The sequence below is a fragment of the Anomaloglossus baeobatrachus genome, chromosome 5 (assembly GCF_048569485.1).
Source record: "Anomaloglossus baeobatrachus isolate aAnoBae1 chromosome 5, aAnoBae1.hap1, whole genome shotgun sequence".
NCBI lineage: Eukaryota > Metazoa > Chordata > Amphibia > Anura > Aromobatidae > Anomaloglossus > Anomaloglossus baeobatrachus.
In genome coordinates, this window is record NC_134357.1 from 481,706,126 (window position 1) to 481,730,253 (window position 24,128).

Here is a 24,128-nt window from a genome sequence, read left to right on the forward strand (position 1 = left end):
GGGAGGTGTGCACCTCCCATCGTGCTCCATCCCCCATGCTGCACACCCCCCATCGTGCTCCATCCCCCATGCTGCGCACTCCCCATCGTGCTCCATCCCCTATGCTGCGCATTCCCCATCGTGCTCCATCTCCCATGCTGCGCACTCCCAAACGTGCTCCATCCGCCATGCTGCGCACCCCACATCGTGCTCCATCCGCATATGCTGCGCACTCCCAAACGTGGTCCATCCGCCATACTGCGCACTCCCCATCATGCTGCATCCCCCATGCTGCGCACTCCCAAACGTGCTCCATCCGCCATGCTGCGCACTCCCAAACGTGCTCCATTCGCCATGCTGCGCACTCCCAAACGTGCTCCATCCGCCATGCTGCGCACTCCCAAACGTGCTCCATCCGCCATGCTGCGCACTCCCAAACGTGCTCCATCCGCCATGCTGCGCACTCCCAAACGTGCTCCATCCGCCATGCTGCGCACTCCCAAACGTGGTCCATCCGCTATGCTGCGCACTCCCAAACGTGCTCCATCCGCTATGCTGCGCACTCCCAAACGTGCTCCATCCGCCATGCTGCGCACTCCCAAACGTGGTCCATCCGCCATGCTGCGCACTCCCAAACGTGCTCCATCCGCCATGCTGCGCACTACCAAACGTGGTCCATCCGCCATGCTGCGCACTCCCAAACGTGCTCCATCCCCCATGCTGCGCACTCCCCATTGTGCTCCATCCCCCATGCTGCGCACCCCCCATCGTGCTCCATCCCCCATGCTGCGCACCCCCCATCGTGCTCCATCCCCCATGCTGCACCAGCATCAGCCTTTTCTGTCCCCAGCATCAGCCTCTCTCCTTCCAGCCTACCTGAGCCTCAGCCTCCCCCAGCCTCTCTTCTCTCAGCCTTCCCCAGGATCAGCCTAGCCTACCCCAGCCTCAGCCTCCCCCAGCATCAGCCTCTCTTCTCTCAGCCTCCCCCCTCCCCCTCCCAGCCTTCCCCAGGATCAGCCTCTCTCCTCCCAGCCTCCTCCAGCACGCCGTGCTCCTCTGCCGACACTCACAGAATCCGATCGCATACACTCTCACACACACACACACACACACACACAATCGCATACACACACACACACCCGATCGCATACACCAGGGGTGGGGAACCTCCGGCCCGTGGGCCGTATGTGGCCCGCGATGACATTTAATGCGGCCCCCGGGCACATTCCAGGCTACCCCAGTGCTCGAGCGGCACTTGCGCTTTTGCCAGCCGCCGGCCCTTTAAAATCCCAGTGCGTTATGGGTAGATGCTAGAATGTACGGGCTATTTACAGATCCTGATTGCAACCCGTACTAGAATGTATGGGCTCTTTTCGGGACCTGACTACAGCCCATACATTCTAGACTGAACCCGGGACTGTGCTCGCATGCTGAGGGTTTACCTTGAGGGCAGGGTAAACAGCGCGCTGTGCTCCAGTCACAGCAGAAGAGGTGCAGCAGATGCCTTCCTGCTGTACATGCCTCCCAGACCTGTGCTATGTGACTCCTCCTCCTCCCCTTGTACTGTGAGTATGCAACCCATCGCTGCCCCCCCATCCAGTGCTGTGTACCCCCTAGTACTGTGTGTAGCCCCAAGTGCTGTGTACCCCCCAGTACTGTGTGTAACCCCTCAGTGCTGTGTAATCTGTGCAGCCTCCTAGTGCTGTCAGTGCTGCCACATCGTGCTCTCCCTGCTGCCTCCTAGTGCTGTCACCTAATGCTCTCCATGCTGCCTTTTAGTGCTGTCACTGTCAGTGTTCTTTGTGCTGCCACCTAGTGCTCTTTGTGCTGCCACCTAGTGCTCTCTGTGCTGCCACCTAGTGCTCTCTGTGCTGCCACCTAGTGCTCTCTGTGCTTCCACCTAGTGCTCTCTGTTCTTCCACCTAGTGCTCTCTGTGCTGCCACCTAGTGCTCTCTGTGCTGTCACTGTCAGTGCTCTTTGTGCTGCCACCTAGTGCTCTTTGTGCTGCCACCTAGTGCTCTCTGTGCTGCCACCTAGCGCTCCCTGTGCTGCCACCTAGCGCTCCCTGTGCTGCCACCTAGCGCTCCCTGTGCTGCCACCTAGCGCTCTCTGTGCTGCCACCTAGCGCTCTCTGTGCTGCCGCCTAGCGCTCTCTGTGCTGCCGCCTAGCGCTCTCTGTGCTGCCCGTTGTGCCGCCTAGTGCTGTCCATAGTGCCGCCTAGTGCTGTCCATTGTGCCGCCTAGTGCTGTCCGTTGTGCCGCCTAGTGCTGTCCGTTGTGCCGCCTAGTGCTGTCCGTTGTGCCGCCTAGTGCTGTCCGTTGTGCCGCCTAGTGCTGTCCGTTATGCCGCCTAGTGCTGTCCGTTGTGCCGCCGCCTAGTGCTGTTCGTGCTGCCACCTAGTTCTGTCCGTGCTGCCGCCTAGCGCTCTCTGTGCTGCCGCCTAGCGCTGTCCGTTGTGCCGCCTAGCGCTGTCCGTTGTGCCGCCTAGCGCTGTCCGTTGTGCCGCCTAGCGCTGTCCGTTGTGCCGCCTAGCGCTGTCCGTTGTGCCGCCTAGTGCTGTCCGTTGTGCCGCCGCCTAGTGCTGTCTGTGCCCGCCACTAGTGCTGTCCATGCTTAGCATCTCCTGTGATCTATACGCTCCTCCTGTGATGTATACGCCCCAGCCTGTCCTGGGATGTATATGCCTCAATGTTTCCTGTGATGTCTATGCGCCCCAGTGTCTTCTGTGATGTATATGCCCCAGCTTCTCCTGTGATGTGTATGCCCCCAGCCTCTCCAGACCAAGACAAACCTGGAAAAGCAGTTGTGAGAAACAAAATGATCAATATCACCGAACATCACAGCTGCTCCAGCCACCACATTAGGGGTGAGTTAATTAATTGTTTGACCAAATATAGCCTGGTCGTTTTCAAGTTGATAATTTGGTGCGGCCCCCGAAGGTTGGTAGAAAATTCCAAATGGCCCCCGGCAGTAAAGAGGTTCCCCACCCCTGGCATACACTCACACACACCCGATCGCATACACACACACACACCCGATCGCATACACTCACACACACACCCGATCGCATACACTCACACACACCCGATCGCATACACTCACACACACCCGATCGCATACACTCACACACACCCGATCGCATACACTCACACACACCCGATCGCATACACACACACACACATCCGATCGCATACACTCACACACACCAGATCGCATACACTCACACACACACACACACACCAGATCGCATACACTCACACACACCCGATCGCATACACACACACACCCGATCGCATACACACACACACACCCGATCGCATACACACACACACACCAGATCACATACTCACACACACCCGATCGCATACACTCACACACACCCGATCGCATACACTCACACACATCCGATCGCATACACGCACACACACATTGACGATATTGCACATGCGCGCTCACACTCACAACATCCGGAGATACCACATGCTTCTGGCCATGTGATCCTCCGGCAGGTCCTGGAAGCTCACAGCACAGTATCGCCGCCGAGAAGCAAGCGATATCCCAGGATGTTGTGAGTGTGTGGATGCGATGTGATGTGTGTGTGAGGTGTGTGTGAGAGTGAGTGTGATCTGATGTGTGTGTGTGTGTGTTGTTATGTGTGTGTGTGTGTGTATGTTCCGCCGCTACAGGACCTTGATGCGCTGGTAACTATGCTATCATGGTTACCAGCGTACCCCGCCCCCCGCACGCACGGGAGCCCACACCAGCATACGCCGGCCAGCCCCAGCAATGCGAGGGTATGTGTCGGCTGGGTTTGTGGCGTACGCTGATGTGGGCTCCCGGGGGTACAGTACTCACCTGGGAGTCGTATCTCCATGTCGGTTCGGGGAATGCGTGCGGGGGGCGGGGCCAGAGCGAGCGTGCATTGCGTGAGGGGGGCGGGGTGTGGCCGAGTTGCCAGTGCCTGCAGGGTGCCGGGGCGAGAGGCCAATCCGTGTGGGGGGCGGAACCTGGGCGAGCAGCCGGCCAATCCATGTGAGGGCGGAGCCTGGGCGAGCGGCCAATCCGTGCGGGGGGGGCGGGGCCATGGTGAGCCCAGCGGCCAATCAGCTTTATGTCACCGTAAGGACACAATTTTGGAGCAAGACAGACAGACAGACAGACAGAATAAGGCAATTATATATATAGATACATGTAAAACACATGCTCAGAATCAGCAGCAACATGGAGGACTAAGCGATCAACTCTGAGTAGCTGTGAGATGAACTTTGTCCATATCTGCTTCTCTAGCTTTTCTGTTCCCTCTTCCTATATACTTAATACAGTTGACACAAGATGTTTCCATACACTATCTAAAAAGACACATCTGCATGTTTTTCTCACTATCTGACATGAAAGAATAAATCATTCCAGTTTTAAGTTAAATAGGATTACCAAAATTATTTATATTTGCCAAGCACACTGCTTCTTTGTGTAGCATTATGGGAAAGTCAAAAGAAATAAACCAAGATCTCAGAAAAAGAAGACTTCTAAGGAAGTCTGGTTCGTTCATGCTTAGGTGCAATTTCCTAATATCTGAAGGTGCCTCATTCATCTGTACAAACAAGATGGGAATAGCCAGCCATCATACCGCTCAAGAAGGAAACGGGTTCTGTTTACTAGAGATGAACGTGCTTTGGTCAGACATGTGCATATCAACCCAAGAACAAAAGCAAAAGACCTTGTGAAGATGCTGGCGGAAGCTGGTAAGATTGTGTCATTATCCACTGTGTAACGAGTTCTGTATCAACATGGGCTGAAAGGCCACTCTGGCAGGAAGAAGCCATTACTCTAACAGAAACATAAAAAACCCAAATTAACCCTTTCACCCCCGGGCGATTTTCCATTTTTCATTTTCGTTTTTTCCTCCCCTTCTTCCAAGAGCCATAACTTTTTTACTTTTCCATCAATATTGCCATAGCTTATTGAGAACTTAATTTTTGCAGGACAAGTTGTACTTTTTAATGAAATCATTAGTTTTATCATATGGTGTACTGGAAAATGGTAAAAAAATTCCAAGTGCAGTGAAATTGCAAAAAAAAAGTGCAATTACACAATCGTTTTAAGGGGGGTTTTATTCACAGTGTTCACTATATACCGTAGTTTTCGGACTATAAGACGCACTTTTTTCCACCAAATGTTGGGGGAAGGTGGGGGGTGCATCTTATAGTCTGAATGTAGGGCTGCGGGGAATGAGGGTGCTGCGGTGGAGCAGGTCATCGGGGGCACGAACAGGCTGCAGCAGCATCTGCCGTGACCACGTGGACCCGCTCATTTAATATGCATGCCCATCATCCCGCCTGAAGCCAGCACTGATAGGTGGGTGGGGTGATGGGCGGGGAATGCACGCATATTAAACAGCCTGCCCGCATAATCACCCCTGGCAACTACAGCCTGGAGTGATCATGTGCGTCTGTATTCACTGCCCCCTCGCATCATCATCAGCGCGGGGTGCAGTGAATCAGTACTCTCACCGGCCACGATCCCTGCAGCACCGCGATGTCCTCCCGTCTGCCGGCGGCGGCTGTGTGGAGACTAGCGATGCTCACAGGGATGACGTCATTGCTGTGCGCATGTGTCCACACGCAGCCGCCGCTGGCACAGACAGCAGGACATCGCGATGCTGTGGGGGGCGTGGCCAGCTCCACACAGGTAAGCGGCGCTGCTGCTGACACAGACGGGAGGAGGAGCGGTGCTGCAGGGAGTGAGGAAAGGTGAGTATGAACATTTATTTATTTTATGTGCCACAGGATGCGGGCCGTATACCAGGATGGGGGTGTATAGCAGGAAGGGGGGTATATTATGAGCAGGATGGGGGTATATAGCAGGATGAGGGCATAAAGCAGGATGGGGGTATATTATGAGCAGAATGGGGGTATATGAGCAGGATGGGGGTATATTATGAGCAGGATGGGGGTATATTATGAGCAGGATGGGGATATATGATGAGCAGGATGGGGGTATATGAGCAGGATGGGGGTATATGAGCAGGATGGGGGTATATGAGCAGGATGGGGGGTATATAGCAGGATGGAGGTATATAGCAGGATGGGACCATATGCCAGGATGGGTTATATAGCAGGATGCGGCCATATGCCAGTATATAACAGGATGCGGCCATATGCCAGTATGATGTTATATACCAGGATGAGGGACATATACTGTATATACAAGGCAGGAGGATCATTACCAAGCTGGGGTACCTTAGTAGAGAATTTGGGGACATTACCCCCATTACAGTGTCAGCAGCAGATGCTCGCCCCAAAAGTGTGTCATGACCACATTTTTTGCTTAAAATTTTATTTTCCTTTTTTCCTCCTCTAAAACCAGGGTGCGTCTTATAGTCCGAAAAATACAGTAGTAAAACTGATGTATCAGTATGATGCCTCATGTTGGTATGAGTTTGTAGATACAAAACATGGATACTTTATTTTTATCTAAGTGGTTAAGAAAATTCAGAAGTTTGTCCAAAAAAAGAATTGCTCTTTTGTTGCCATTTTCGGAGATCCACAGTGTTCTCATTTTTCGGTATCTAGGGCTCACTGATGGTTTCTTTTTTTGCATCTTGAGCTGACATTTTTAATGATACTATTATTGTGCAGATGCTAAGTTTTGATCGTCTGTTATTGCATTTTAAACATTTTTGGTGGAGACCAAAAAACCTTAATTTTGTCGTTTGTAATTTTTTTTCTCCCTACACCGTAAACCAATCAGAATAGTTAATTTTTATTTTGATAAATCACGTATTTCTGAACGTGGCAATAGCATATATGTGTATATTTTTTATTTTATTAACTATTAAATTTTCAATGGGGCGAATGGGAGGTGCTTTGGACTTTTAGTTTTTTTTTTCTTTTTTCATATTTTTTAAAAACTTTTTTTTACATTTTTTAAATTTATTTTACTAGTCCACCTAGGGGACTTTATCACTGCACTGTCCGATCGCCTTTGCATTGCTGATCAGAGCAGAATCGCTCTGATCGGCAGAAATGCTGCTTTCCTGTGAGTGCCGTCACTCTGTCGGCTCTCATAGGAAGTTTGTCATGGTAGTTTCAGGGGTTATCAGCTGTTCCCACGCTACCATGGCAACACATCGGCGCCCTGTGATCACGTCATAGGCTGCCAATGGTGGCAGGTAACAGCACGTTCCCTGTCGCGGACATTTATATCACACTGTCAGGATTTGACAGCATGATATAAGGGGTTAACAGGCACGGGTGGATCTTTGCTAATCAGATCAGCAGACATGTGCAGCGTTTATCGCAGGGACATGACTAATGACATACTAGTATGTCATTGGTCTTGAAGTGGTTAATGTTTGAAAATGCACACAGAAACAAAAACCTTAGGGGTACTTTGCACACTATGACAGCGCAAGCCGATGGTAGCGATGCCGAGCGCGATAGTCCCCGCCCCCATCGCAGCTGCGATATCTTGTGATAGCTGCCGTAGCGAACATTGTCGCTACGGCAGCTTCACATGCACTTTAGCTGCCCTGCGACGTCGCTCTGGCCGGCGAACCGCCTCCTTCCTAAAGCCCGCTACACACGCTTCAATATATCTCACAATCCGTCGTTGGGGTCAAGTTGTAAGTGACGCACATCCGGCATCGTTTGTGAGGTATCTGCGTGTGACATCTACGTGCGATCAGGATTGAACGCAAAACCGTTGATCACAAACACATCGTATCTTTGTCTAGAATTGAGCGTTTTGTTGCACGAACCTAGTCAATTGTAACGTGTGACATCCCTCATACGATTTTGGTGTCTGTGGCTATGTGCGCAGGTGTGCGCTCTGCACCGCAGCTTAAAAAAGGTCCGCTTCAGAGCGCAGCTGAAAAGCTGCGTTCTGAAGCGCCTCACAATGTCTGTCATTCACTAATCTCTGTCAGTCGGTCACTATCTCTGTCCCTCACTCTCTGTCCATGTCAGTCTATCCCCCTCTCTCATATACTCACCGATCCCCGATCCCCGGCGCTGCACGGCGTTCACACAGCTCCGGCGGCTTTTACTGTTTTGAAAAAGCCGGCCACCCATTAAACAATCTCGTATTCCCTGCTATCCCCGCCCACCGGTGCCTATGATTGGTTACAGTGAGACACGCCCCCACGCTGAGTGACAGGTGTCTCACTGCACCCAATCACAGCAGCCGGTGGGCGTGTCTATACTGTGTAGTGAAATAAATAATTAAATAATTAAAAAAAACGGCGTGCGGTCCCCCCCCTAATTTGAAAACCAGCCAGATAAAGCCATACGGCGGCAGGCTGGTATTCTCAGGGTGGGGAGCTCCACGTTATGGGGAGCCCCCCAGCCTAACAATATCAACCAACAGCCGCCCAGAATTGCCGTATACATTATATGCGACAGTTCTGGGACTGTACCCGGCTCTTCCCGATTTGCCCTGGTGCGTTGGCAAATTGGGGTAATAAGGAGTTATTGGAAGCCCATAGCTGCCAATAAGTCCTAGATTAATCATGTCAGGCGTCTATGAGACACCTTCCATGATTAATCTGTAAACTACAGTAAATAAACACACACACCCGAAAAAATCCTTTATTAGAAATAAAAAACACAAACATATACCCTGGTTAACCACTTTAATCAGCCCCAAAAAGCCCTCCATGTCCGGCGTAATCCAGGATGCTCCAGCGTCGCTTCCAGCGCTGCTGCATGGAGGTGACCGGAGCTGCAGAATACACCGCCGCTCCTGTCACCTCCACACAGCAACTGAAGACAGCCGCGCGATCGGCTGAGCTGTCACTGAGGTTACCCGCTGTCACTGGATCCAGCGGTGGATGCAGCGGTGGCCGTGAGTAACCTCAGGGACAGCTCAGCTGATCGCGCTACTCACCTCAGTTGCTGCGTGGAGGTGAGAGGAGCGGCGGTGAGTAGCGCGATCAGCTGAGCTGTCACTGAGGTTACTGGCGGCCACCGCTGGATCCAGTGACAGCGGGTAACCTCAGTGACAGCTCAGCCGATCGCGCAGCTGTCTTCAGTTGCTGTGTGGAGGTGACCGAAGCGGCGGTGTCTGCTGCAGCTCCGGTCACCTCCATGCAGCAGCGCTGGAAACGACGCTGGAGCATCCTGGATTACGCCGGACATGGAGGGCTTTTTGGGGCTGATTACAGTGGTTAACCAGGGTATATGTTTGTGTTTTTAATTTCTAATAAAGGATTTTTTCGGGTGTGTGTGTTTATTTACTGTAATTTACAGATTAATCATGGAAGGTGTCTCATAGACGCCTGACATGATTAATCTAGGATTTATTGGCAGCTATGGGCTTCCAATAACTCCTTATTACCCCAATTTGCCAACGCACCAGGGCAAATCGGGAAGAGCCGGGTACAGTCCCAGAACTGTCGCATATAATGTATGCGGCAATTCTGGGCGGCTGTTGGCTGATATTTTAAAGGCTGGGGGGCTCCCCATAACGTGGAGCTCTCCCCATCCTGAGAATACCAGCCTGCAGCCGTATGGCTTTATCTGGCTGGTTTTAAAATTGGGGGGGACCGCACGCCGTTTTTTTTAATTATTTAATTATTTATTTCACTGCACAGTATAGACACGCCCACCGGCTGCTGTAATTGGGTGCAGTGTGACACCTGTCACTCAGCGTGGGGGCGTGTCTCACTGTAACCAATCATAGGCGCCGGTGGGCGGGAAAAGCAGGAAATATGAGATTGTTTAATGGGCGGCCGGCTTTTTCAAAATAGTAAAAGCCGCTGGAGCAGTGTGAACGCCGTGCAGCGCCGGGGATCGGGGATCGGTGAGTATATGAGAGAGGGGTGCTCAATTCAGTTACTCAGGAGTTTAGCGGTCACCGGTGGGTCCTTCATCAGTGACCGCTAATCAGGACGCGACACAGACAGAGCCGCAGCATGACAATGAAGTCGGGGGAAGTTCACCCGAGTTCATTCTGACAGTGCGGCTTTGTCTGTGTCTGCTGTCATCTGCCATTCAGCTCTGCTACATGGCTGTCTGTGTCTGCTGTCATCTGCCATTCACCTCTGCTACATGGCTGTCTGTGGCTGCTGTCAGCGGCCATGTAGCAGAGCTGAATGGCAGTGACATAGTAAAAACGCATCCCTACACATTACACACGCTTGGCAAGTCAATAAATAAAAAAAAAAAAAAAAAAAAAGGTGCCCAATGCATACGTCACAGAACACATGATCTAAAGGATCGCACATAAAATTGATCAATTTAACATAGACTACTAACGCTCGTGTGACAGCAAATGAACGACCTACGTGCAATCTCAGAAGATCCCGTATGCAACCTGGGCGTGTCACATCGCAAATGCGATTGTACAACTAATTGCAACGTGTAAAGTGGGCTTAAGGGGGCGGGTCGTGCGGCGTCACAGCGACGTCACACGGCAGGTGGCCAATAGAAGCAGGGGGGCGGAGATGAGCGGGATGTAAACATCCCGCCCACCTCCTTCCTTCCTCATTGCAGCCGGGACGCAGATAAGGCGATGTTCCTCGCTCCTGCGGCTTCACACACAGCGATGTGTGCTGCCGCAGGAACGAAGAACAACATCGTAACATCGGTCCTTCCGAAATTATGGAAATGACTGACGCTACACCGATCATACGATTTCGACGCTTTTGCGCTCGTTAATCGTAGTAAAAAGGATTCACATACTCCGATGTCGACAGCGACGCCGGATGTGCGTCACTTTCGATTTGACCCCACCGACATCGCACCTGCGATGTCGTAGTGTGCAAAGTATCCCTTAATGTTTGGAGACGTCTTGTGGTCTGACGAAATTAAAATTGAACTGTTTGGCCATAAAGAGAGGACGGAGCATTGCCCCCCCCTCCCCGCCCCGGGGCATTTGCGGAGGCCTGCATGACCCCTGATTGGTGGGGAGGTCAGGGTGTCATGGGTGGGGGGAGGGGGAGCGAGCCCGTTTTGAAAGGATTGGATGGGCAAAGGGGAGGAGCGGCACTTTCCCGCTCCCCTAGCTGAAGGAAGAGTCGCAGCCACCTTACCTGCGGCAATGGAGTCTGTGGAACGCATCCTGGAGCGGCTGAGAGCGGCGGCTGGCGACCATCCTCCAGGCTGGCTGCAAGCGTCTGTGCAGGGACTTATCGGAGGGAGTCGGGAGGCGGTGGGGGCTCCCCCCCCACGTGAGCGGCGCCTCCGGAGATCCAGACCGCCGGAGCGGTTATCCCCTGAGGTGACTCCCCGGGCCCAGCGACGCACTAGAAGCCCCTCCGGGGACCCTCCAGGCCGGGCGCCATGTGCAAAAAAGTCCAGCAGGCCCCGGTCTGGGAGGAATTCAAGAGTGCGGCCGGGTCCAGCGGTGGAGAGCAGGCCTCTGCTGGAGTTGGGGGCGGGGCCTGCTCCCACTGTGTCAACGGTGGATGTCGGAGCTGCGGCGGGGCGCTCTGGTGATGTGCCGGCCGAGCGCCCTGAGCCCTGTCTGCGGTGGAGGTCAGATGAGGGGGCGGGCCCTAGCGGAGGGGGCGGATCACGACGGCTGGGATCTGTAGTGCACCGGGCCTGGCGTGCAGGGTCCTCATCAGCAGAGGCCCCGAATGACGGGGGGGGCCCGTGGAGTGGGATGTGGGAGCTGCGTCGGCAGGATCCAGAGGACCGCAGACAGCCCCCTGTGGCAGCTGGCTGGGGGGGCGGACATCAGCCACAGGATCAGCTCCTGGAGGGATCTTCCGGCCCTGCAGCAGCAGGGGCCAACGGCGGCGAAGCGGAGGTGCGGAGCCAGGAGTCTACTGAGCAGCCGGAGGGACGTCAGGAGTCTGGTAGTCCGGCTGACGGGGCCGCTACCCTCGTGCAGCCCGGTGAGTATGGTTCTATGTCTTGTTTGTCTGCCCAGTATTGTCAGGTACAGAACGCAAGGGGGGATGTAGGTCACCCAGGGTTTAGGCAGGGGATACCCACGGGGGGTGGAGGATATGTGTCAGGAAGGGGGGAAGTGGTAGAGCTTATAGGTTGTGTGCGTACGTTGCTGGAGCGGATTGGGGGGGCACGGGAACACTCAGGGCCAGTGGGGGCTTGGATTAATCCACCTCCCTTGGGCATTAGTGAAACGCCGGTGGCGGGTATTGCTTCCCCGGTGTCAGTGTCGGTTCAGACGGAAAAGAATAAGGAGGACAGGCTTCATTTGGATGATCGGGCGCGGGGCGAGGTTTTCGTCTGTTTTGAGGGTCCCTTGGGTTCCCATCTTAAGACAGAGGTGAAGGAGAAGATATGGAAGGATGAATACGTAGAGATCTTCTCCCTGCTGCCGTTGGCAAAATTTAATTTGGACAAAGGTAAAAAGGATGAGAGCAAGAAAGAAGAGGAGAAGAAGCGGCGATGGCGCTTGATCCCTCAGACGTTCACTAATTGGTTGCAGGCTTTTGCTATTTTGGCGAGTGTGATAGGCGAGAAGGCGCCGGAGAACTGTTCACATTTGTTTTGCTATATGGACTCTATTGGTGAGGCTTACAGGGTATATGGGGGACAGACATGGCTTAGGTATGACGAACAGTTTCGTCAGCGGAAGGCCGTTCGACCTTCTATTAGATGGGACCAAAAGGACATCGGGTTGTGGTTACGGGTTATGGCGCCGTCGAGATATGGCCAGCCCTTTCAGGGCGGGGCCGGGTCTGCCAGCCAGTCCGGAACGCAGGGGGCCGGTAGTCAACAAGGTCAGGGGGGTTCGCAAAAGCCCGGCGTGTGTTGGCAATTCAATGAGGGGCAATGCAAGTTCGGGGCCACCTGCCGTTTTAAGCACCTCTGTACCCATTGTAATGGGACCTCACATGGAGCGGCAAAGTGCTTTAAGAAAGGCAAATCCAAGCCCGGCACCACTCATACCCAAGGGTCTGACGCCGGTGAGCTTAGCCGCGATGCTTCCGTACCTAAATAGGTACCCTGATAGGGAGAAAGCTGAAGTTTTGCGGTTGGGATTTGGGGAGGGTTTCAGAATTCCGGCTCCCACTTTTAATGTGCCGGCGGCGACGAAGAACCTTTTGTCAGCTTACCAGCATTCGGGGGTTGTGGCCGAAAAATTAGGCAAGGAAGTGGCTTTGGGGAGGATGGCGGGGCCGTTCCAGGCCCCTCCTTTTCCTGATCTAGTGGTCTCGCCGTTGGGGGTGGTGCCAAAAAAGGAGCCGGGAAAATTCCGGCTGATTCACCATCTGTCTTACCCAAGAGGTAGGTCGGTAAATGACGGGATACCGGCTGAACTGTGTTCGGTGGTTTATACGTCATTTGATGAGGCCACAAGCTGGGTAAAAAAATGTGGAAAGGGAGCACTTATGGCTAAGACGGATATTGAATCAGCTTTTCGGCTTTTGCCAGTGCATGCAGATTGTGTCCGGTTGTTGGGTTGCTTTTGGGAGGGGGCGTATTTTGTAGATCGCTGTTTGCCCATGGGGTGCTCAATCTCATGCGCATTTTTCGAAACGTTTAGTTGTTTTTTGGAGTGGGTTGTTCGGGACGTTTCAGGCTTGTCAGCATTGGTACATTACCTCGATGATTTTTTGTGTGTAGGTCCTGCCGATTCAGCTCAGTGTGCCGGGATTTTGGCAACTATGGAGTGGGTTGCGGACCGATTTGGGGTCCCCCTGGCGCCTGAAAAAACGGTGGGACCAACTACTAGTTTAAGTTTTCTGGGCATTGTAATCGATTCAGTGGCCTGGGAAGTCCGGCTTCCTGAGGACAAGGTTGCGGCCATGAGGGACGAGGTGGCAAGGGCACGGCGGGTGAAGAAACTGCAATTAAGGGAAGTGCAGTCCCTACTGGGAAAACTTAACTTTGCTTGTAGGGTGATGCCAATGGGCCGGATTTTTTCGCGACAACTGGCCAGGGCAACGGCGGGGGTGCTTGCTCCGCACCATTACGTTCGGTTATCAGCAGACCACAAAGCGGACTTAGCAGTGTGGGGACAGTTTTTGGAACACTACAACGGTCGTTCCCTGATAATGGAGGATGCAGTGGACAATTTTGACTTGGAGTTGTTTACGGATGCGGCGGGCAGTTCAGGTTTCGGAGCTTTCTTCCAGGGTCAGTGGTGTGTGGGTCGGTGGCCGGACAACTGGACGGCTGAAGGCCTGACAAAGAATGTGGCGCTGTTGGAAATTTTTCCAATAATGGTGGCACTTCATCTTTGGAGAGGCCAGTTGGCAAACAAGAAGATTCGTTTTAACTGTGACAACATGGGGGTGGTGCTGGCGATTAATCAGTTTTCGGCGTCCTCTCCTCCGGTCGTTCGGGTGTTGCGGGAATTGGTATTGGTTTGTCTGCAAATTAACGCATGTATTACGGCGACTCATGTGCCAGGTGTTCAGAACCTAATAGCTGATTCCCTCTCTCGTTTTCAGTGGGATCGGTTCCGGGTTTGCGCACCAGAGGCAGAGTCCAGCGGGTTGGAGTGCCCAGCACACCTTTGGAACGTGGTCTTCGGGCAGCGGGACCGCTAATTCGGGCGTCCTTGTCGGGTAACACGTGGACAGCATATCAGGCAGCATGGGGGCTGTGGGAGCAATGGTTGCAGGGTGGGGATTTTTCTGAAGAGGATCAGTTGGGTATATTGTTGGAAAAGTTGGGGGAAGCGGCAGTAGCAGGGTGGTCGGTTGCGAAGGCAAATCGTTTCATGGCAGGGTTAGCATTTGGTTTTCGGTTACGAGGGTTACGAGATTTAACTAAGTGTTTTTTGGTTGTCCAGGCGTTGAAGGGTTTTCGAAGAGGACGAAAGCTATTGGATGGTAGACGACCAGTGTCATTCGGATTATTGGAACGGCTGGGTGGGGTGTTGGGGGAGGTCTGTACATCTCCGTTTGAGGAACATTTGTTTAGGTTAGCGTTTTCCTTGGCGTTTTTTGGAGCCCTGCGGGTTGGGGAATTGGTATCTCCCAGTAAGGTGTCCCCCGGGGGTTTGAGTCGTGGTGACATTATGGCGGTGGACAGGGGAATTGAATTTTGGATAAGTAAATCTAAAACTGATCAACGGGGGGCAGGGAAGCGAGTGTGTTTGGGAGCGGTTAGGGGATCGGATATGTGCCCGTTGAGGTGTTTCAAGAATTTTGAACAGATTCGTAAAAAGGTGGACGGCCCGCTGTTATGTCATGACGACGGGTCTTTCTTATCACGATATCAGTTTGTGAGTGTTTTCAGGGCGTGTTTGACGGCGTTGGGGTTAGATCCTAAGTCTTTCGGATCGCATTCTTTTCGCATAGGGGCGGCAACAGAAGCATCCATGTGCGGTTTGTCTGAAGACGCGGTTAAACAGATTGGTAGGTGGAAGTCGGGGCGTTTTAAGTTATACGTCCGCCCCCAGGCGGTGGTCGGAAACTGAGTGGGGACTCTTACGGTGAATGGGGGGGGGCGGCCGGGGTGTGGGTGTTTCGTTTGAGGGTATCAGGCACTAAAATGGTTGTTTGTTTGTGCTTTTGTATTGCAGAAACACCCCTTCCCTCCCCCCCGCTGGTTTGGATCTTGGGCCATTCTTACGTGTATTGGGGAGCCCGGCGAGCGGATGCGAGAAGGAACGGGAGACAGTTAGGCTTCGCCAGGGACGTGGCTCTCGTACGATGGCTCGGGGTTCGGGGGTTAGGGTGGAGCAGGGTGTTACAAGAGGTGCATAAATATGCCCGATTAGACAGGCCTCCTGAAGTGTTGGTCTTACACGTTGGGGGGAACGATCTAGGGGAAAGGCCTTTCAGAATCCTAATAAAAGACATCAAGCACGACTTGTTACGGCTATGGGTGTCTTTTCCAGGGATTACGGTAGTTTGGTCAGAGATGGTGGCGAGAAGGAGTTGGCGGAAAGCGCGGTCTGTTGAGAGGCTGAACAAGGCGCGGGCGAAGGTTAATAGGGCGATTTCAAAGTTTGTTAGTCGGAATGGGGGTGTTTGTATCCGGCATGTGGAGTTGGAAAGGACGGAAGAGGAATTTTGGTTGGCGGATGGGGTACACTTAAATGCGGTAGGGATCGATTTGTGGACCCTCGGCTTGCAGGGAGGTATTGAAAGGGCCCTGAGGTTGAGGGGGGTCTCAGGCACTTGAAGGTTATCAAGGTGCCTTCGTTGTGGCGTGTTATTGGTGGGTCCTTGAAGTTGGTTTAAAATTGTTCGGGGAATCCATACGGGTGTGGATCCCCTCATTGGCATAATTGCTGGTCACCTGGTGATTTGGAGGGGAATCCCGACGGGGATATCGGGGCCCCTGTGGGTGTGTTGGGGTTAACGAAGGATTAACCCTTACAGTTTGGTGCGCCTGAGCCAGTGTGGGTAACGGCTGGGAGCAAGTTGGTTTTATGGTTCGGTTTATGGGGATCACCAGGGTTGTAGCTTCAAGGACCTTACCATATTGCAATTTTATTGGTTATGTATTTATGTTAATAAAATGGCTGCTATGGCCAGAATTATCCAAAAGATATTCGGTGTCTGCATAGTCATTTTAGATAAGAATGGGAATGGTGGAAGGAGACACGGTGGCACGGCGGCACGGTGGCTTAGTGGTTAGCACTGCAGTCTTGCAGCGCTGGGGTCCTGGGTTCAAATCCCACCAAGGACACCATCTGCAAGGAGTTTGTATGTTCTCCCCGTGTTTGCGTGGGTTTCCTCCGGGTTCTCCGGTTTCCTCCCACACTCCAAAAGACATACAGATAGGGACTTTAGATTGTGAGCCCCAATGGGGACAGCGTTCCTGATGTATGTAAAGCGCTGCGGAATATGTTAGCGCTATATAAAAATAAAGATTTGATTTTTTTTTTGATTTGAAGGAGACGGGAGGAAGACCGGAGTCAGCAATTCCAGGGTCATGACCATGATTACATTTGGAGGAAAAAGGGAGAAGCTTTGATGAATAAGAACACCATCCCAACTGTGAAACACATGGGTGGCAGCATCATATTGTGGGGTTGTTTTGCTGCAGGAGGGACTGGTGACTTCACAAAATACATGGCATCATGAGGAAAGAAGATTATGTGGCAATACTGAAGCAACAGCTGAAGACATCAGCCAGGAACTTAAAGCTTGGGCAGAAATGAGTCTTCCAAATGGACAATGACACAAAGCATAATGCCAAACTGGTAACAAAGTGGCTTCTGGATACCAAAGTTAATGTTTTGGAGTGGCCCCGATTTCAATCATATTGAAAATTTCTGAGCAAAGCTGAAAAGGCCGGTGCGAGCAAGGCGACTTACAAACACGGCTCAGTTACACCAGTTCTGTCAGGAGGAATGGGCCCAAATTCCTACCAACTATTGTGGGAAGCTTGTGGAAGGAGATCTAAAATGCTTCACCCAAGTCATACAGTTCAAGGGCAATGGTACCAAATATTAATAAAATGGATGTACATTTTTTACTCAGCAGAAAGTAATAAAAATGCCTTAAAACATTCTCACTCTCTCATTATTCTGGTGTTTGCCATATATAAATAATTCCTATTATAAATAGTTCCTAATTGACCTAAAATGAGAAAAGTTTATTCTAATTTTATGTCAGATAGTGAGAAAAACATTGCAGATGTGTCTTTTCACCACCGTCGCCTCACCGCCGTGCGGAGCCGCCGCCCAACCATCACCCCAACTTCTGTCTTCTCCCCAAAATCCTATAGAATGTAAGCTCGCAAGAGCAGGGTCCTCTTCCCTCTGTACCAGTCAGTCTATTGTAACTTGGATATGCATTCTGTATGTAACCCCTTTACATGTATAGCACCATGGAAATAATGGTGCTCTATAAATAAATAATAATAATAATAATAATAATAATAATGTAAACTTCTGGTTTTAACTGTGCGTGTATTATATATATATATATATATATATATATATATTGTGTTTATTTCTGTTAATTTTGATGATTATGGCTTACAGCCAATGAAGACTCAAAAATCATTATCTCAGAAAATTAGAATAATTTCCACAAAACACCTGCAAATGCTTCCTAAGCATTTAAAATGGTCCCTTAGTCTGGTTCAATAGGCTACACATTCTTGGGAAAGAATGCTGGCTAGACAGATGTCCAGAAGGCAGTCATTGACACACTCCACAAGAAAGGTAAGCCACAAAAGGTCATTGCTAAAGAAGCTGGCTGTTCACAGAGTGTTGTATCCAGACATATTAATGGAAAGTTGAGTGGAAGGAAAAAGTGTGGTAGAAAAAGGTGCACACAAATAACCGGAATAACCGCAGCCTTGATAGGATTGTTAAGAAAAAGGCCATTCAAAAATATGGGGGAGATTCACAAGAGGTGGACTGCTGCTAGAGTCAGTGCTGCAAGAGTCACCACACATAGATGTATCCAGGACATGGGCTACAACTGTTGCATCCCTTGTGTCAAGCCACTCATGAGCAATAGACAACGCCAGAAGTGTTTTACCTAGGCCAAGGAGAAAGAGAACTGGACTGCTCAGTGGTCTAAGGTGTTGTTTACAGGTGAAAGTAAATTTTGCATTTCATTTAGAAATCAAGGTCCCAGAGTCTGGAGGAAGAGTGGAGAGGCCACAATCCAAGCTGCTTGATGTCTAGTGTGAAGTTTCCACAATCAGTGGTGGTTTGGGGAGCCATGTCATCTGCTGCTGTAGGTCCACTGTGTTTTATCAAGACCAAAGTCAATGCAGCCGTCTATCAGGAAATTTTAGAGCACTTCATGCTTCCCTCTGCTGACAAGCTTTTTGGAGATGGAAATGTCATTTTCCAGCAGGACTTGGCCCCTGTCCACACTGCCAAAAGTACCAATGCCTGGTTTAATAACCACAGTATTACTGTGCTTGATTAGCCAGCAAACTCGCCTGACCTAAACACCATAGAGAAACTATGGGGTGTTGTTAAGAGTAAGATGAGAGACACCAGACACAACAATGCAGACAAGCTGAAGTTTGCTATCAGAGCAACCTGGGCTTCCATAACACCTCAGCAGTGCCACAGGATGATCGCCTCCATGTCACGCCGCATTGATGCAGTAATTCATGCAAAAAGAGCCCGACCAAGTATTGAGGGCATTTACTGTACAGACGTTTCAATAGGCCCCAACATTTCCGAGTTTAACATCATTTTTTCAGTCGGTCTGTGGAAATTATTCTAATTTTCTGAGGTTTTCATTGGCTGTAAGCCATAATCATCAACATTAACAGAAATAAACACGAAATAGATCACTCTGTGTGTAATGACTCTGATAATATACACGTTTCCCCTTTTGTATTGAATCATTGAAATAAGTTAACTTTTTGATGACATTCTAACTTATTGTGATAGGGTCATGAAGGGGAAACTGACTCAGCTGCCCTTAGCACCGAATCAGATTCCACTTTTAATTCTTCACATACTCTTTGGAAAATGAAAGGCGGAGTCTGATTGGTTCCTAAGGGCAACTGAGTCAGTTTCACAGATCCAGGTTTCACAGATAAATCTCCCCCAAATCTATTTTGTTTTCAGATAATTCAGATAACCTATAATGGCAAATAATTTAAATACAGATCAAAGAAAATGGATATTAAAAGAGTATTGGAAATCTCAAAACGCTGAAACCATCAGAGCAAATTGGGTTGAAACATTTGGTACTCAAGCCCCAAAGAGACAAACCATTTACCACATTCGTGACAAATTCGATGCCACTGGCTCAATCCTTAATGCTCCAAAAACTGGTCGACCCAAAACAGCCTGTACAGAAAATAATAAACAACTTGTTGCTAAAACATTTGTTCAGTCCAAAAAAGTCCACCAGAAGAGCCTCTTTAGAATTGGGAATTTCACGAGCTTCTATCATGTGAAACCTGAAATCCATTGGGTGGAAAGTTTATCGTCCACGTCTAATTCATGGTTTATTGGAGGATGACCCAGACAGGCGGCTGCAATTTAGTGAGATTATGCTTAAGGAAAGTGAAGTAAATGCAGTAATTTTAGATAACATTATGTGGAGTGATAAAGCTTCTTTCAAGTTATCCGGCCATGTTAACAGACATACCGTATTTTACGGATTATAAAACGCACTTTTCCTCCCAAAAAATTGGAAGAAAAATTTGGGAGGAAAATGAGGGGTGCGTCTTAAAATCGGAATGTAGCTTACCAGGTCGTGATTGAGAGGGGTCACAGAAGGCAGGGGCTCTGTGCGGTGACCGGCGGAGCTCCTGTGTGTGATGGCGGCCGCTGCAGCTGCTGTTGTCATTGGCGGCCGGCGCTTCTGCTGAGGTCGGCGGCAGCCGGCGCAGTTGCTGTGTGTGGCGGCGACTGGCGCAGCTGCTGTGATCGGCGGCGGCCGGTGCTTCTGCTGTGGTCGGCGGTGGCCGGCACAGTTGCTGTGGTCGACAGTGGCCGGCACAGTTGCTGTGTGTGGCAGCGGCCAGCGCAGCTGCTGTGGTCGGCGGTGGCTGGTGCAGCTGCTGTTGTCGGTGGCGGCAGCCGGCGAGGTACAAGCCATTCTGATGATGTCAGTGGTAAGGACTTCAAATAATAGCGCCCAGAATCCGCGCGTGCGCAGATGGAGATCTTGGCTCAAGAGCTGCATCTACACACGCGCTGCCTCCAGGCGCCAATTGTTTGAAGCACATCTTCAGAATAACCCGTGCCTCGCTGCCCCTCTCACAGAACAGAGCCAGCACGGGGCAGAGCAGAGCCAGCACGGGACAGAGGAGAGCCAGCACAGGGCAAGGCAGAGCCAGCATGGGGCACAGCAGAGCCAGCACGGGGCAGAGCAGAGCCAGCACGGGACAGAGGAGAGCCAGCACAGGGCAAGGCAGAGCCAGCATGGGGCACAGCAGAGCCAGCATGAAGCAGAGCAGAGCCAGCATGGGGCACAGCAGAGCCAGCATGAAGCAGAGCAGAGCCAGCATGAAGCAGAGCAGAGCAGAGCCAGCATGGAGCAGAGCAGAGCCAGCACGGAGCAGAGCCAGAACAGAACAAAGCAGCACAGAGCAGAGACAGCGTGCAGCAAAGCCTGCAGCCCCAGCACAGCGGTAAGACACCACCTGATTATAAAACCCCATATATTTATTTTTTTTTACCTTTATTACCTCTGAATTTGGGGTGCGTCGTATAATCCGGTGTGTCTTATAAAACGAAAAATATGGTAATTGTATTACAGGTATAATGAGAAGATTTAATATTTAACATTAGAGCAACAACTAAATGGTGTCAATGTTTGGGGTGGTATTTCAAGTTTTGGTGTTTTAGGACCAATATTTTTTGATGGCACAGTCACAGGAGATAAGTATCTCGAAATTCTAATGAATCAAGTCATTCCCCAGTTACAGGAACAGCCTAATTCAAATGACCTTTATTTCCAAAAAGATGGGGCCCCTCCACAATATTCAATAATAGTCCGCGAGTATTTTGTTGAAACATTTCCTAATAAATGGATTGGCCGAAGAGACCCACTTGATTGGCCGGCACGATCACCAGACTTGACCCCAATGGATTTTTTCTTTTGGGGAGTATCAAGGACAAAGTTTATAGTCGAAAACCACAAAGAGTCAGTGATTTGAAAAATTACATAAGAGATGTATTTCAAGAAATTAATACCCAAAGGGACTTGTGCAAAAATGTTTGTCGAAGCGTAAGAGGCAGACTTCAAAGCTGTGCAAATTGTAATGGAAAACACAGCTATATGCAGAGTTGATCAGCTCAGTGCTCCATGATGTTGCTGATTCTGAGCATGTGTTACATAAAGACAGAACTACAAGAATCCCTCGTGCCTGTGTTCAGTGTATTTGTTACTCACAATTCCTGGCTGTAGTTGTGGGTGATGCATCTGTAGTGCCCTGAAGCCATCAGGGTGCTACAAGGTTCTGCATCCTCACCGGGATGCAGGGCCTAACCCCTAGGGCCCCAGAAGACCAGTGCCAGTCACACACAAACACTTCACAAAATCCCAGTTTTCTCCAACATTACCCCATAGAATGGTACCAGGCTAGGGTCGGACCAATGGATGGCCGCCTAGGGGTGGAGCCAGTCCAGTCCACTAGTTGACCAGATGGGAGGGGCAGACTGTGGACAGTCAGAGAAAGGAAGTTGAGGAGTGAAGGTGGACGAGAAGAGATGGGCTGACTTGGAATGAACAGTAACCTGTTGTCCAATAGGGTAGTTGCCGGTGGAGTATAGTGGAGTACTCCCGAAACTATGCACCAACGGGGTACACGACGCTAGGACAGGCAGAAGCTCTAGGCAGGCCTGTTAATACCTGCACAGCAGGGGGACCATCAAGGACCTCGCTGACTTTAAAAATTCGAGACTCAGTAGCAAAGGGAGAATCAGGGACAGGACCAGAGAAGAGACGCCAACCCCACAGGGTTCATACTACCGTCATACGGACAGCAGTGGAAGACGACCGGACGGGGACCCCCAGTTGCTCTACGCCATGGGGACCCACCAACCAGAGACAGGTGTAGGGGAAGAAGGTACCAGATTACTACACTGCCACTGGGACAAAGAGAACCTGAAGGTGAAACCAGCTGGCCTCGGGTAACCTGTTACCACCTACCAGCAGTGAGTAAAAAACAGTTGCACTGAACCCTTTGTGTGGACTACCTTCTTCCGACACCCGTCATTTCATCTACCCTCTGGGGCCCAGCCCTGCTTGCAGAGGATCTAACATCCAGGCTGCCATTAACACCGGCCCCAGTAGTGGACATTGTGCAGCGGCATCTCAATATAAATAGCCGCAACACCGCAAGTGGCGTCACGTGTGAACACTATTCTAATCCCCTGTAAATATTTCCCCTTTTCAAAAAAGGGCCAAAAGCACGGAACTGGGCAATGGCCACCAGAGTGACATTCCCCAGATATTCACTGCCTGGGACTGAGTACCAGATAACCCTGGGCGACAAACATCCTCCTCTTTCACTTCTACATGTCAGCTTACCATGGCTGCCTTAAACTCTGTGGCAAACCCAGCTCTTCTACACCACTAAATAAAAATGTCACACACAAGCAGAGCTCTGTGACAAACACAGCTCTACTGTTGACTCAAAAACGCCATACCGCTGCCAGCATTGGATTCCATTTTGTTGTGTAACTCAGCTCTGCATCACCAGTTCTTTCACTCTGAGTTGATTCTGCTACCTCATCCGACTAACTCTGCTTTTGTTGCTCAGTTTGTTTTTTTTCCAGTTTTTTAATTCGGAGTCCTCTCTGCTTCTTGGTAGACCCCATGTTTCCCATTTTCTCCTCCTCTTCCAGTTCTGCCTCAAAAGCCTGCCTTAATCCATTTGGATCTCCATCTATGTTGCACAAGAACTGCTCATTTGGACCAAGGTCTTTGAGGATTCACCTCACCAGGTGAGTTTGGGAGACATTATAGCAGCTAGTTTCAAACCACTTGCTCAGAAACAACTGTAAATTAGTGATGAAGTCTGTAGAGGAGAAAACTGGTTTAAAAAATGCAGAATTCAAGTCATAAAACTGTCAAACATAGCATCATATATACACATGGCAGCTTATTCTGAACAGTCATTTAAGACAACAGGAATGGCTTAATTTAAAGTGAATCTGTCAGCAGGATTTTGCAATGTAAGCTGAGCACAGCATGCTGTAAGAGCTAAAAAAGAAAAAAACAACTGTGTTTCTCTAATCTGTGTGTGAGCTATTTTTTACCTAAACTAAAGGGTTTATTACTCTGTGATTAGCTTTAGAAGACTAGTAAGTCACCTGCAATGTTGTCCAGCACACCCCCTCCTCTGATTGACATCTCACAGTCAATGCACAATCTCTATTGATAGCCTGTTGTGGGTGGGGACAGCTCACAGCTCTGCTACACTCAATTATTTGATAATGTCAGAACGGCTGCACCCAGTAATCTTAGTTAAATATGGTTAGTTTCAGAATCTCTTTGCATACAACATGCTGCTCTCAGTTCAGGTAGAAGAAACCTGCTGACAGATTCCCTTTAAGGTGTTTTACAGAAATATAACTTCTTAAGGATGCAACCATTTTTCTGTATTTGTCACTTTCATTTTTTCATTCCAATCATCCAGAAGCTATAACTTTGGCACTCTTTATCACTCTTAGGCTAAGTGCGCACGTTGCGTACAGTTCACTGCAGAAATTTCTGCAGCAATCTGAAGAGCACATGTGCGCTTTAAATCGCTGCAGAAATGTCCGTAGTGAAGCCGATTCCATGCGCTCTGCCTGCTGCTCCTCCCATAGACAGAGCAGGAGCTG

At 50.4% G+C, this 24,128-nt stretch overlaps 1 long non-coding RNA gene across 1 annotated transcript in view; it reads left to right on the forward strand.

Annotated features, from left to right (window-relative positions):
* The first annotated feature begins 1,335 nt into the window (after window positions 1–1,335).
* LOC142310370 (uncharacterized) overlaps window positions 1,336–24,128 on the forward strand; it is a 201,661-nt gene continuing 178,868 nt past the window's right edge. Inside the window, exons 1-2 of the long non-coding RNA XR_012754141.1 lie at window positions 1,336–1,544; window positions 23,148–23,246. This is a non-coding gene — a long non-coding RNA (uncharacterized LOC142310370). The remainder of the gene's footprint in view (window positions 1,545–23,147; window positions 23,247–24,128) is intronic.